Source organism: Paramormyrops kingsleyae, chromosome 18 (genome assembly GCF_048594095.1).
Source record: "Paramormyrops kingsleyae isolate MSU_618 chromosome 18, PKINGS_0.4, whole genome shotgun sequence".
Classification (NCBI taxonomy): domain Eukaryota; kingdom Metazoa; phylum Chordata; class Actinopteri; order Osteoglossiformes; family Mormyridae; genus Paramormyrops; species Paramormyrops kingsleyae.
Window position 1 is genome coordinate 14,087,389 of NC_132814.1, and position 14,748 is coordinate 14,102,136.

Genomic DNA, 14,748 nt, shown 5'->3' on the forward strand with positions numbered 1-14,748 from the left:
CACAGTATAGTTTTATGTTGACAACATGACTAAACATTTTGACTGGTATGTCTGTAGGCACTGATTCAGAGATTTCACATTTTGGTGTCATTGACCAAACAGGTAACAAGAAAACTGCATCTTGAAACATGAATGAAAGGTTTGAATGAATTAATTCATTTTGCTGGTTATCCAAATTATTTGAGAGAACCTCAAGACAGTTTAGAGAAATTGCCCAAAGGAACTGAGAAAAACTGCAGAGGCCGGCTTGCCAGTCCAGGGCCAGGAAATACTGCTGAACACTGGCCATTGTGCGGGGCGCTGTGGCGGCGTCTGAATTCCCACTGCTTCACTGCATACCTGTGTTTTTGGCGTTGTTTTGCAGTGTTGTATCTGACACTGATCGTGAACTGAACATCAAACATGAATATATATATAAAACAATTTTGAAAATGAAGGAGAAATATCATTGTTTTAGCATGCTGAGGTACTCAGGGTCCCTGAAGAGTGATTTCTAATAGGCCAATCATTTCATTAAGAGTACTTTTCCATTGACGTATAGGAGCACAGCCGCACTGTAAGGTGTCACTAGTTACAGTGCGGCTCCAGCTCGCTTCGGTTTTCCACTGCATAAGGGTCGGGTTGGTAAAGGTGTTGCTGCGTCTGCGACAGTGACATAAACCAAAGGGACGCTTATTTACTGTTCACACGGTGTAAATAGTGATTTAATATGTGCTAATTTCTGCTAGCACTGTGAATATCACTGTGTTATGTTAGCATGAAGTGCTAGGGGAATTAACATTACAAATACATTCCACTCACAGCTGCTCTATAGTACTTTTTTAAATAGGAGGTTCGAAGTTATGGGGAATACATTAATGCATCACGAACTGTGATGTTACTAATAATGCCTGTTTTTCCTTCAGATAATGCATGTATAGAAACGGAGATCAGCGCAATCTCGACCAATCATTTCGACCAATCAGATAGTGGTGACACAGCCGCTCAGTTTGGTCACACGGCTTGCATAATTTACAAGTTCGCGGTACGACTCGGGAACAGCTCAGTTTTTGGTGCCAGTGGAAAAGCGTCTTAAGTTAAGGATCGGATTACCTAGATTGCTCGAAGCTACAAACGGTTTTTCACCTCAGAAGTCTGCTTCATATTTGTCCCTGGTCTGTCGCAATCTCCTCCCTGAGATCCTCATAGGTGTCGGTGAACCCAGATGAGTGACAGCAATAGGGAATGGATGGGGAGCAGAGCTGGTCGACACCCATGCGGTGCCCTGCCAAGCATCACAGCTAGTGCCCCCGCAACCTGCCATCCACAATAAATGCTTAAACAATGGCAGTAAAGAAAAATAAATCTTCATAGTTTAATATTATATTATAATGCAAATACTATACAATAATAATAATAAATCTTAAATAACAAGTGCTTTGAGGTCACAATGTTATTTCTTTGATCGTATGATCTTTAATTGCATAAATTTTGATACATTTTGATACAACAATAGAACAGTATGAGCAAAGATTTTTAATTTCATTTTTATGCTGAATATGCAAACTGCAAAATCTTTCTTTTTTTGACGGTATTGCAACATAGTTGTATATGCAATTAATCACCAAAGCGTGTGATTCATTGTGATTAAAAAAAAAGAATCATTTCACAGTTCTATTAACCATTTTTTCGGTCACACCATCCTACCCTAGCAGTGTCCTTGATAGCTTTCTCCTCCCCCAGATTGCATAGCTTCTCTGTGCCAGCACCACGCAGGGCATGGGTGCTTCCAGAGGGACGGACAGTGCATGCCAGGTGTAAGTGAAATCGCCGGCTATGTCGATGCCCTCTCCCAAGATGGCGCCATAGGCGGCTGCCCGAGGTGCCTCTAGGATTGACCGGCGCTGATGGAGAGCCAGGAGGGAGCATATCATGGTATAGGAGCCTCAGAAATCCAGTGCGGTGATGCAAAACGAATTTCAAAGAAAGGAAACGTCTTTGACTCCAAGAAGCAGAAGCAAATGCTGGGGCAATGCTCTCCAGCTCCTCCCATAGACAAATCTCTTAGAGATGGGGGGAGGAGGAAGAGAATATTCTTTTTTCTTCTTTGGAAATGGTCTCCTGAAATGTCTGAATCTCTTGGCCCAGGCAAAAGAGGGGTAATTCCAGCTGCCAGCTGAAAACTAACTGAATATATATTCCAAATCAATGTTTAGCCGCAGGCCGGTCTGATATTCAGTTTGGGAAGTACACGTTCTTCACACGCCCGCAGTTGGGCGCTACCTGCACAGAATATATTGTGCTTTCGTATAAATGATTTGACACGTCTCTGGCTCTCTAAGACGACAGCGGTAAACAGCAGAGTCAACAAGAAAGGGTACAGTTACAAGAGTGAAATGAGATGGTATTGGTGGTATGTAAATCTGCTTATTCACCTTGTATTGCAGAAGGGACACCAAATAGCTTCTGTAGACACACACATTTGGCTCTCTTTTATAGAACCAAAAGTAGAAGGTAAATGTTCTGAACCTATTTTACTAGATCATCATGCTGCATTCGCAGGGAGAGAAAAGCGATACTATTACATTGGAGGTTGAACCTGAAGTAAAGCTCAGTGATAGCTTGTCCTGGACACAAATTTTCTAGGGTAGTTTTTCAAACTTTGCTCTTATTAATGAGCAATCTGCTTCAGCAGTTGACATTTTAGATCCAGGGAAACACATGCAGGCAGTGGCAATAAACAAACAAAAGGCAGAACAAATAGCTAGCTTTCTGAACAGAAAGGCAGAGCGAAGAGGAAGTGGATTGAACAGAAAGGCAGAGCGAACAGGAAGTGAACTGAACAGAAAGGCAGAGTGAATAGGACGTGAACTGAACAGAAAGGCAGAGCAAACAGGAAGTGAACTGAACAGAAAGGCAGAGTGAATAGGAAGTGGACTGAACAGAAAGGCAGAGTGAATAGGAAGTAGACTGAAAAAAAAGCAGAATGAACAGGAAGTGGACTAAACAGAAAGGCAGAGCGAACAGGAAGTGAACTGAACAGAAAGGCAGAGCGAACAGGAAGTGAACTGAACAGAAAGGCAGAGTGAATAGGAAGTGGACTGAAAAGAAAAGCAGAATGAACAGGAAGTGGACCAAACAGAAAGGCAGAGTGAACAGGAAGTGAACTGAACAGAAAGGCAGAGCGAACAGGAAGTGAACTGAAAAAAAAGCAGAATGAACAGGACGTGGACTAAACTGAAAGGCAGAGTGAACAGGAAGTGGAATGAAAAGAAAAGCAGAATGACGAGGAAGTTGGCTTCCTGAGCAAACAAGGGTTAAACTGAGAGGCAAAACAAACATGGTGGAAAATACTGTAGATTCATGTGAGTTTCTGCCCTTCTGTGTGCAGGGGCCACTGACAGAAGAGTGGGCTTGCAGTCATAATATCACAGCATGAACCTCAGTAGTAAGCTACCAGGATTAAAAGGTTGAGCCCACACAGCGTCTGTAAATACTCAGCTGTAAAAAACTTTTTGGGGGTAAATCGAGAAACTATACAAGCTGACCTGAATAGAAAAAGAACAGGGAAACGTGAGAATACTTCCCTTTTCAGATCTAAGCCTGACAATCTGTGAAAGACTTGTCTCCTGTGTATAGACAGTCATCTTCGTCTGAACTTCTGAGAATTGCGGAAGGTGCCAATCTCGTTAGCCTAAAGCGATTAATTAATGAGGCGTCGCCTGAAATTTCCTCAGAAGGTCATTAGTGCTTGAGAGGAGCAAGTATGACTCAAAGAAATAAAGCCTGTAGGCATTCAATGCAGCTAAAAGCCAGCCGCTGCTTAGCGATGGGACCCAACAGAACCATTTCGCCTCACTGATATCTCATCCATCAAACACAGTCCACTCGCACATCTCCAGTTTAAGTACAAACGGGAGCTGCAATTGTTTTTTTTCTTTCTTCTCGCTTTATTCCCCAGGAGCACAAAGATGCTGAAACATAGCCAGTAAACCATCTAGGAAGCATCACAAAAGCACTGCTGCACTTTTGTTGACAGCGAAACCAAAATGCGACAGCAATAAAATTCCACAAATGAGCAGAAAATAATTTCCATAGCCATGGGGGTATTTGCTGAATAACTTTGTGTCCTCTGGGCTTCCATGGAAGCTGGATGAGATTAAATTAAGCTCCACTCGACAAATGAAAACGCAGTTGTGAGCTGCCCCCCCTTTTGAAACGGAGCTCACACACGTTTTCTGGCAAACCGATAGTCACCCGGCAACGTGTGCGGATTCTCAAGCCTTCCGCATCTTCATCTCATTACTAAATGATGTACATTCAAAAAATATCATCATCTATTCATCAGCGTAGGAACAACTATCTAATTATCATTGATAATTAACCCATCGGTTATAACACATGTGATAAATACTTGCAGCGTTCAGAGAAGTTAATGGACACCTCAATTATGTCAAGGAGTATCAAAATCACACCCAAAAATTATGCAGAGATGTGCGTAAATCCATCTTGCGTTGATCCTGTAAAACATCAGATGTTTCAACGTCAACCCCATAAAAGCTCTCTCTCATTGTTGTGTCTGGGGCTTAAAATCATCGTCCCATTCCATGAGCATAACAAATGACTGCTTTATGGGGACACATAAACTTGGCAATGAGAAACCCCCAAAATAGCGTGGGCATATCGCAGACATCCATTGGTTGGATGATCATGTGAGGACATCTAGAGGTGCCCAAACGAGAACTGCCTGGCCATAAATTCATGGCCCCGAGTTGACAACAAACCTTGGCTTGTGCTTTATAGTCACATAAACGACATTTTGGACTATTTGTCCAGTTGAGGCAATAGTTTCGCTGTCATGGTAAACACAATATCAATAACAATAATGCTGCTGACAGCGTTGTGGCCATCATAACAGTCCTTCATGCACATTTCTGGAGGACAGCAATCTACCTGTGTTCAGAGCTGATAGAGTCTTCCTACACAGAGGAACAGAACCACAAAACTCTGCTTGGCAGAGATTAAAATGGACAAAAAAAGAGCCAGTTAGCTCTGGAGAACAAGGTGCATAACAGACCTACAGTGGTAAGAGTTGAATGAACTGAGATAAAGTTTCTCTCAACAGACCTGATGAAGGGCTGGTGCTGAAGGGAGCCCTGAGAGGGCCACTGGCATGGCACCTATGTAAATCCATAAAGAGATCCTTCAGCCTTTCCTAGGTCTATGTCAGATGCTGACCAAGGTTAGTCAATTCCCCCCAGAGAAGACGTTCCCTACTCCTAAGGTCATTCCACAATTCTTCTCAATGCACTGGCACAGACTGGGGGGGCTTGGAAGGTTTAAAAAAAACAGGACAGTGCTACTGAGTGACAGCCTCATGCTGTCTTGGGGCCCCGTTGATTTCCCCCCTTTGCTGCGGCCTGTCAAAAAGGCAAACGCCGTCGCTTGCATGCACAAGAAAGAGAAACCAGAAAAGGCCCAGGATGGAGCCTTAAAAAGCTACTGTGACAGCATAGCTTCGGGCATGTTGGTCACCCGGTAGCTTGGGATTCACTGCCGAGGATGGAGTGTCAACAGCGGCATTTTTTTTAAAGTTCTTCCCGCCGCCAAAACTCAGCAGAATTATTCCAAACATCCACAGAAATCAAAGTCCAGTCAGTGTGATTTATTCAGCTTTTTGTCATTTACTCATTCAGGCATATCATCCCGTTGCTATTTTCAATGTTTGCAGAGCTGAAAACAGTATTCTAAGGGACACAGTGCATGACCAGGATATATAGCTTCCCCCATGAGCCCTGGACCATTGGGTAGGTCATGGAGAGGTAAGAATTCCTGCAATATCCATTGAGGTGTGGCAAACAGAGGAATGGATCCCTGTAACAAGCACTAACATGGCAAACTCCACAATGGTTGCCATGGTGTCTGAATGGACCGTGAGTCAGCCACAGAATTACAATGTGTAGCTTTGGCTAAGTCCCGACCTCCATGTTTCAGCAATGAGCTGGATGCTAGCTGTGCGCCTTCTTAAGCAGGAAAGTTAAAGGCATACCAATGGAGAGAATCTATTTATTTTGTTGGTACATTTACAGGAAGATTGCAGGTCAATCATCAAACTTCTGGGGAGGGCTAGCAGTCAAAATGAAATCTGGAGTGATAAATGTAGGAGGCAGCAATGGTGCCATTAGTGATACTGCTGTTAATTTGGCACTTTGGGTATCTGACCACAGTCGGCTGACACACTAACATGCTAGTGCTGAAGGCTGAGACAAAAGGGAGGAGATTGAATCTCACATAGTCACGGGGAGCTGCTAATGTCAGCGTCTGCTGGTGAGGTGAGTCTGCATCCTTCTTTGGAAGCACTCTTAGGGGATCAGTTTTTAAATCTAGGATTTTGAATCTGATGAAGACTGACAAGGGCAACAGCGATGTCATCACTCTCCCACAGCCCCGTCCTTGCTCTTGAAATCTGAAGGCCTTTCTCACTAAACTATTTCCCTAATTGCTATTCTGCCTTCAAGACTAATGGTTCCAGTGAAGAAAAAATAAAAACCATGACAAACTGGTGTACCACTGGTCCTACTTCTGGAAGGCCTGCAATAGAACGCATTATTCCTGTTCACCGATCCCACCTTCAGCCTGGCCGTTTGACCCAAAGATAACAAGCAGGTAAGAAATAAGAGAGAACCTCTACAGAAGACCTGAGCTTCAAGTTCTGATGGCTTTATGACTGACCAAAGGCTTTGTTTTTGCTTCTTTGTCCTTCAGAGAGCCGCAGTGGGGTCTAACCGCCGGCCATGAAATGGACTCTTAAATTCAGTAGATTAGAATTTGCGATGCACTCGAGTCGATCTCTCCTCTCCTCAAACAGTTGGATTCCTGGGGGATTTACAATGTGCTCTTTCCTCCTGTGCCGTTTGTTCTCCAAGGGAATCGGTGTGACTGGAAGCACTTTTGACTCTGAGGCACCTCACCACTGTGTGACTCAAAAACAGACCTCGCCCCTTCGACATTTATCTCTGACACTCTTGTCAGTTGTTTTCTTTTAACATATTTTCCCCCGCGATGCCAAGGGCTAGCCTCTCTCCTGCGTTCCACACACCCAGCTACCTCTGGAAGCGCTACAGCCCTCTCCCCTGAACCTTTAGAGCCGCAAGGAGGCCAAGCAGAAAGAGAAATGGGGGGGGGGGGGGGGACAACACAGAGCTGCATACTTGATATTCACAAGCGTGGATAGATTCATACCTCTCAGCTCAATGGCTTCAGAAATCAGTACTTGCGCTTCCTTCACCGATCATCCAAAAATTTAATCTGGAGGCCAGGTGTGCCCCTGGCGTTACATAAATTAGAATGTTAATTTAACGGGGCAAAAAAAAAAGACCAGTTATAACACACCAAGGTAGTTTTAGCATATAGCTAAATATGTAGCGCAGGTGATAGAATCGGCAATCCTCAGCAGCCTTCGAGTTTTTAAAGTGGAATGTGGCTGAAAGAGTGGGTGGGAAGTACAGGCAAGACCATTACGGGTCCATTTGGTGTGCGGGTGATGCCCCGCACTTAGAGGACCCATCAGGGCTAGAATGTGGATGTTGGGCTGGAATCGCCCCCCCCCCCACAAGGCACCGGCACTCATTTCCTCTCGTCTCTTGTGGTCTGATAAAGGAATCAAGCAGTCGGGGGCATTGTTGAGCAAACAGAGCACTTTAAATGGCCTACACTTCAGTGTCCGTGAGGATGGGTGGAGGCGGTTGGGGTGTGCCGGGGGCGGTCACCGCTTGGAGATCTATTTAAAGTGCAGAAGCACACGGCCTTGCATGTTGGTGCCCTGCTCGAGGCAGCAGGACGGCGGAGACCCAGCCAATGGCCCGGCCTGGCCTCATCCTGGCCTGTAGACATCTCACGCTGCTTCCCTTCTGCTTGGACTGACCTCCGTGGTTAAAGGTAACTGGAGCACTCACATCAGCGCCTGACCCGGCTTGGTATATGGCTGGGAAGAGGGCCGCCGCCCTCGTCGGGAGCATGACGCTGGCCCGCCTTTGTCAGCAATGCGCCAATATCCTCAGATCTCACACTCCCCTGTCCGATCGAGTAGCCAATCCCCCTCTCGACACAGACTCGCGCACATTGCGTGCATTCACCAGAGTCTCTATAACAATCTGCGAGGTAAGGCGAGAAGCGCAAGAAAAATCAACAGCGACGCCGACCGCAATGGGTCAGGCTAAGGTAATCTACGGCCAATCAGCTGCCGCCTCTGCATCGAAAACCTTCAGGTGGCGCTAGCAGGCTGAGACTGTTCAACCAGTGACATGCACGACATGGTCCCCAAGCCCCTTTAGGCTCTCACCACTTCCTCCTCACCTGAGTTGAAGGCCAGCTGCTTTGCACCCATACCAACCAGCCTCTGTAGATTCAGGTCTAGACAGGCACCTGGGAGTATATGAGGGCATCACTGGGACAGTGCAGGGCTGCTTAGCTATGGGAAGTGGCTGAATCTGTGCTCTGGCCCTCCTCCTTATCTGAGGTCATGGTACTTAACCTGGACTACTTCAGTACAAAATACCTGCAGATAAATAAACAGTAAATTGTTATGTCAAGGAACTCACAGAGTGCAAATGTGCTAAGCAAATGCCACGTAATTAATTATGTAACTAAATCTGGCTTGTCCTGCGTTCCCATGGAGACCACAGGGTAGGTGTGAGGACCTGAGGGCTTTTCCTATCCTGAGCTCAAAACTCTAGGCGCTGAGGAGTTGAGGGTGGGGGCCACAACAAGCCGGTACGGAGCGCCGCGCCAAGGCCAGACTGCTGACCTTTCTGGCCCAGAAAGCTTCGGGCATTGGAAGGCCGGTGTTGGCTGGGCAGTGAGCCGTAGGCCTGGCTGCCCGCCAATGCATTGGCCTGTACTGAGAATGAAAAATAAAATGGACAAAGAAAGAAATGAAAAAATATCCTGGGGAAGAATTAGATCCAGTACATCTGTGTCACATGTCTTACAGGCTCTAAATGAATGGATGCATCTAACAGAGTGCTGAAAGGAGGAGAGGGTGTATGGGGGGGGGGGGTGAGAGCAGAGAAGAAGGGAAGAACAGAGAGGAGAAATGAAGGGAGGAACAGAGAGGAGAGGAGACATAAAGGGAGAAGAGGAGATATGAAATGGGGAAGAGAGGAGATGAAGGGAGGAACAGAAAGGATATATGAAGGGAGGAACAGAGAGGAGGGGGATGAGGGGAAGAGAGGAGAGGAAGGGAGGAGATAAGAAATGAAGGGAGGATCAGAGAGGATATATGAAGGGAGGAACGGAGAGGAGGGGATTTGAGGGGAAGAGAGGAGAGAAGGTGTGAAGGGATGAATGGAGAGAAGATTTGAATGGAGAGAGGACATAGCTGAAGAGAGGTGAGGAGGTATGAAGGAAGGCGCAGAGAGGATATTAAAAATGAAGGGAGAAATGGAGAGGAGATATGAAAGGATAAGAGCAGAGGAAGCATGAAGGGAGAGGAGGAGAGGTGCGGCCTTTATCATTTAATGACATCCACCATGTACTCTTCACCCGTCCAGCTAAAACCCTGTAATCACTGCAGCTTGCCTGGTGAGGGTTCCGGCCCCTCTGTGAGGCCCTCCAGCGAGTTCCCCGTAACGGTGGTGCGACCGCGCTAGTGCGGCCACCGCCACGTGCAGCTCCAGCCATTCCCACTGCTGCCCTCGCGTTTAGCTGCGCGACACCCTGATCTTCTGAGCGTTTTAATCAGTGCAGAGGCCAGGCCACCAGCCGTGTGATACGGCTTTAAGGAATTCAATCATCAGTACTACTTCACGTCACCGGTCTTCCAGAGACAGGAAAATTACCAGCCGTTAGTTTTAAATCCCACCTCCATCACCCTCAGAGCCAGATCAAGAAAACACGGGGAACCCAAAAAACAGGAACCACCTAACGAGGTTTAAGGACGACGTGTTCTATCCTCTACGAACAAGGCTATGGCTCTCAATTGATTAAAACATTAACAAACAAGGGAACTTTAATCGCTGTTACTCCGAGTCACGGGGGACCCCCGGCAACGGCATTCCGATTGGATTCATTACGTTCCCAGAGGAGACGGGGGGGGAGTACATTGTAATGAATATTGCCTCAGACAACTGGGCCTTCATGTGTCCCGTCCAATGATTGTAATAATTTGTGAGCTGGCAGCGTATGAAAGAGGTGATCCTACAGATGAACAGAACACATATGGCCCGCACCGATCGGCCCTGTGGCTCTCCTGCACCCCCCCCCCCCCTCCCAGAAACACACACTCCCCCAACAACTGTCCATGTCCGATTCTCCTCATTGCTATAACATATGAAAGGAGGACAGCAGGCCAGTACTCCGGTGATCTATCACCCTCCGTACAATTCGCTGGGAGCGGGGGAGCAGCTGGTTCCCTCCCCCCCCCACGTCAGTGACACTTCCTGGGCCAGGGTTGGGGTAAGCTCTGCTGCTAACGAGCTAAGAAGACAGATCCTCCGGCCGCTCATGAGGAGGCGACACGAGGCAGCCGTCCATCCGTCTTCATCGTCTACCTCCCCCCCCCCTGCCCCCACCCCCATCTCTCTGTTCCACCCTGACTAATGGTGTGTACTGTAAATAAGAACAAGTGACCAGACTCACTGGAAACGTGGCGCATGCCCCTCCAGCTCGCCCACGAGTGGCCCCCCGCTGAGGGAACAGGACGCTACTCCATCTGTGCCCACGACGGGATGCCTGCAACCCCGCCCCCCCCCATGCTTGGGAACCAAAGCCTGTGGTCAGCCGACAGGCCGAATCTGCCTAGGCTTACTTCAAAGACATGCTTTCCGGAACCTCCCGGCATCTCTGATGTGAGAGCTAAAATTATATTAACCTATTTGGATTCCAACAGTAGGCATCATACAGGGTATGGCCTCTGTTTCATGTATATTTTTGTAAAGTTTCAGAATACTTAGGAATAAATAATATATGTTTCATAATTCATGGAGTTGCTTGTTGCATGAAATAGTTTTATCTCGTCCCATTTAATGTTTGAAAAGTTGCTAATGTAATATTAAAATCGCTAGTCTAATAGCTGTTCTTCACTATCAGGTTGTCTGAGGGGTTTCCGTAGGATATGTGTATTTATACAGTCTGGACTCCTCCACTACTTCTCTTGCTCCAGGCTCTTCTCTGTTTTCACCATGGTGGCTTTTTTGCAGACGAGGTTTGACACTGGCAGGGTGATGCACAGATCCCCTCACCATCCATGCCCGCTATGTCTGCTATATCCACTGTGCCTGCCATGTCCACCGTGCCCACCATCTCAGTCATATCTACCGTGCCCTCCATGTCTGCTATACCCACCATGCCCTCCATGTCTGCTATACCCGCCATCTCGGTCATATCTACCGTGCCCTCCATGTCTGCTATACCCACCATGCCCTCCATGTCTGCTATACCCGCCATCTCGGTCATATCTACCGTGCCCTCCATGTCTGCTATACCCACCATGCCCTCCATGTCTGCTATACCCGCCATCTCGGTCATATCTACCGTGCCCTCCATGTCTGCTATACCCACCATGCCCTCCATGTCTGCTATACCCGCCATCTCAGTCATATCTACCGTGCCCTCCATGTCTGCTATACCCACCATGCCCTCCATGTCTGCTATACCCGCCATCTCAGTCATATCTACCGTGCCCTCCATGTCTGCTATACCCACCATGCCCTCCATGTCTGCTATACCCGCCATCTCAGTCATATCTACCGTGCCCTCCATGTCTGCTATACCCGCCATGTCTGCTATACCCGCCATGCCCGCCGCCCATTCAGCCATGATTCCTAGCAGCCGGATGTGCTTCAAAGCTGCTCTCATGCCTTACTTTATTTCCTCCTATCCCCCCTCCCCCACACACACACCCTGCTGATCAGCTGTGGGGTCTATTTTTATTTTTTTTCCTCTAGTTTTTAAAAATTTGGCACAGGGGGATTAACCCTCCCCCCCCTGAAAACCACAGCAAATTCCATCTAGCCATCTTAGGAAGGTGGTGTGTCTGTGTGTGTGTGTGTGTGTGGGGGGGGGGGGGTTAGAGATGACAATGCTTCAACTGAACCCCGCCATTGCCGTGCCAACCCATCACTGCCCTCAAGGAGACAGAAGCGTGGCTCCACCGTGGTACACCCCTCCGATGAATCCCAGCTGTGTGGGGGTCAGATCGGCCTCAGCAACTGTGCGTCATCTGTCATTGTGTTGGACTTAAACTGCCCCCAAGGCTCAGCACTCAGCAATGCCTCAGCGCTGGCTTGCTGACTGCAGCCTGTTGACCGTAGATGGGCTGTGGGTAAGAATCTTGTCCATATTTATGAGTGTAAACAGGACATATATACATCCTTTTGGGACATTGACTGGGCGTGATGGGCTTGCCTGACCCCAGGCATGGAGATCTTCACCGCTAGAAGCACAGGTGTGGTGCATCTTCATTAAGGCTCTGTCCTGTTGTCCCAGCTCACTACCCAACATGCACCTCTTGGTGAGCTGGGAATGCAGTACAGGTTCATGGGCAAGCTAAGGCTGAACTGGGCAAAAATAAGGGGGGGCAAAAACATTTTTTTTTCTGGTTGTTCCAGCAGCATGTTATACTGTAAGTAAGGCCCCAACAATGACTATAGCCCAACCCCCCCCACCCCCCCCACCCCCCCGCCCTCCTGAATTTGGCCCTGGTTATGGGCTAGGTGCTGCGGAGAGGAAGTTCGTTCTGAGGCAGGAAGTGCATTTGCCAGCAGGAAGCGAGTGTCTTGGCAGGAAAATATGCCGCAATGTTAATTTCACATTTTTAATCCTCTGTTCTCACGGGGACAAGATATCTCTCTTCCCCGATATCTGCATAGTTTACACTTGGGGCAGGTTCTGGTTCTGCGGTGTGTGCGTCGTTCAAAGAGACCTTTATGTTCAGCGTGACGGCGTGCCCTTCCTGTGTCCCGTCGCTGACGGCAACTGGGAACTCTTTTCCGCAGAAGTTGCAAACTGCGCTAGCCGAGGGGGGGCGGACATCAAGGGGTGGGCGGTGGGGGGTTTTGGGGGGGGGGGGGAGCTGATGGCTCAGGCGAATCCGCCGACTGAGTAAGCTAATTAACCCACGGGCACGGGGGACGCGGGGACAGAACGGAACTTCTAGAGAACTCTGCAGCTCCCCCAATCCTACTCCCCCCCCCACCCGACACCCCTGAGAATAAATCAGTAGGGAGGATAGGAGGATGGAGGAGCTCCCCACTGGACTGCATTATGCAGAAGATAAGAGGCTTCACTGCAGTGAAAGAAAAAGCCGTGAAGTGAATTGACGGGATGGAAGCCCCCCCACCCCCCCCCGTCCAACCCCCGAGATGAAAAATGTAATGAAGTGATAAATCAGGTTAGCAGAGCACGTTTCCTTTCTGGAGGGAGGGAGGAGGGGTGTATGACAAGCACACAAAGGAACAACAACAATTAAATTACAGCGGTGGCCGATAATTGAATTACAGGGACTTTTTAGCGTCCGGAGCGAGTCGTGTTTAACGAGGGCCGTGCAAGCCGGCGATAGTGAGCGAGGACGGGAAGCCGGCGATAGTGAGCGAGGACGGGAGTCCCCGGAGCAAAGAGGCGACGATCTTCTCAGCCGGCACCGGTGCCGGGCTTGCTGCTGCCCTGCTGCGGGACCTTGGGCATGGCCCAGGAATCTGCTTAAGGAGAGCCAGGAGTCTGGGCCACGTGCTTTGACCATGGTGAGCAAACAGCTCACCGTCCACCAGGGGCAGACGTCTCATATGGAAAGGGTTGGCTGCTGGCCAGGGCCCCCAAAAAACCAGGGACGCCTCGAAGACGGAATTTTCAGAAGTTACATTTATGGATATAAGTGTAAATTGAGGTTTGGACAGATGCGTGTTGCGTGTGTTGAGAGAAGGATGCTGAGGATAAAGCTGCCGGGAAAGAGGAAAAGAGGAAGACGAAGAGGAGGGTTATGGATGCGGTGAGAGAGGACATGCAGGCGGTTGGTGCGGAAGAGGAAGATGCAGCGGACAGGAAAGAATCAAAAACAGATGATCAGCAAAAGATCTGGTGACCTCTAACGGGAACAGCCGAAGGAAGGAAGAGGAAGACATTTATCTGTTATTAGGATTTTTGTTCTAGGAACAGTTTTCTCTATAGACAATGTTGAGGCCCCTCATTCAAGCTGTAATGGACTATTCCACCTTTGAGACTTCACGCTACCCAGCTTTCTTCACACTCCAGCTTAGCGGCGCCGCTAACACGCTCAAGTTTCTCCGCCAAATCAACCGGCACAACATAGCCCAACAAAAGAAGGAAACGGTGCAAAGATAGAAAACTAACATTTCCTGTCTCCTGGCTTTCATACTGTCCCGCTTACCGTGCTGTGAAGTGACGTGCCGAGAACTGAAGGCAAAGATGCAAGACGCTCTTCCTCTGTCTTTGATAGGCTACGATTCTGCCATTGAGAAACCTAGCTAAGTAAATGGACGCAAAAACAGGGTCTCATCCCTGTTTTCTCCTAGAGCCCCAAACCCTTAACTCCGCCCATGCTGTCCACACAGGGGTTGGGGTAAGCTCTGCTGCTGTTGGGGTAAGCTCTGCTGCTGTTGGGGTAAGCTCTGTCGGGGGCATGGAGACCTCGACAAATCTAGGGAGCACAGCACTTTACAGGGGCCCCTAAACATGAAAAATAATAGATATTTATACACTTGGGAAAAATTATACCTCCTCTTTACAAATTTTAGTCGTATTTCTTACTCAATT

The 14,748-nt window shown here is 48.1% G+C and overlaps 1 protein-coding gene across 5 annotated transcripts in view; it reads right to left on the reverse strand.

The window, feature by feature from the left end:
* Positions 1-14,748, reverse strand: part of cadm2a (cell adhesion molecule 2a) — a 312,847-nt gene that overhangs the window by 42,825 nt on the left and 255,274 nt on the right. The window lies entirely within an intron of this gene.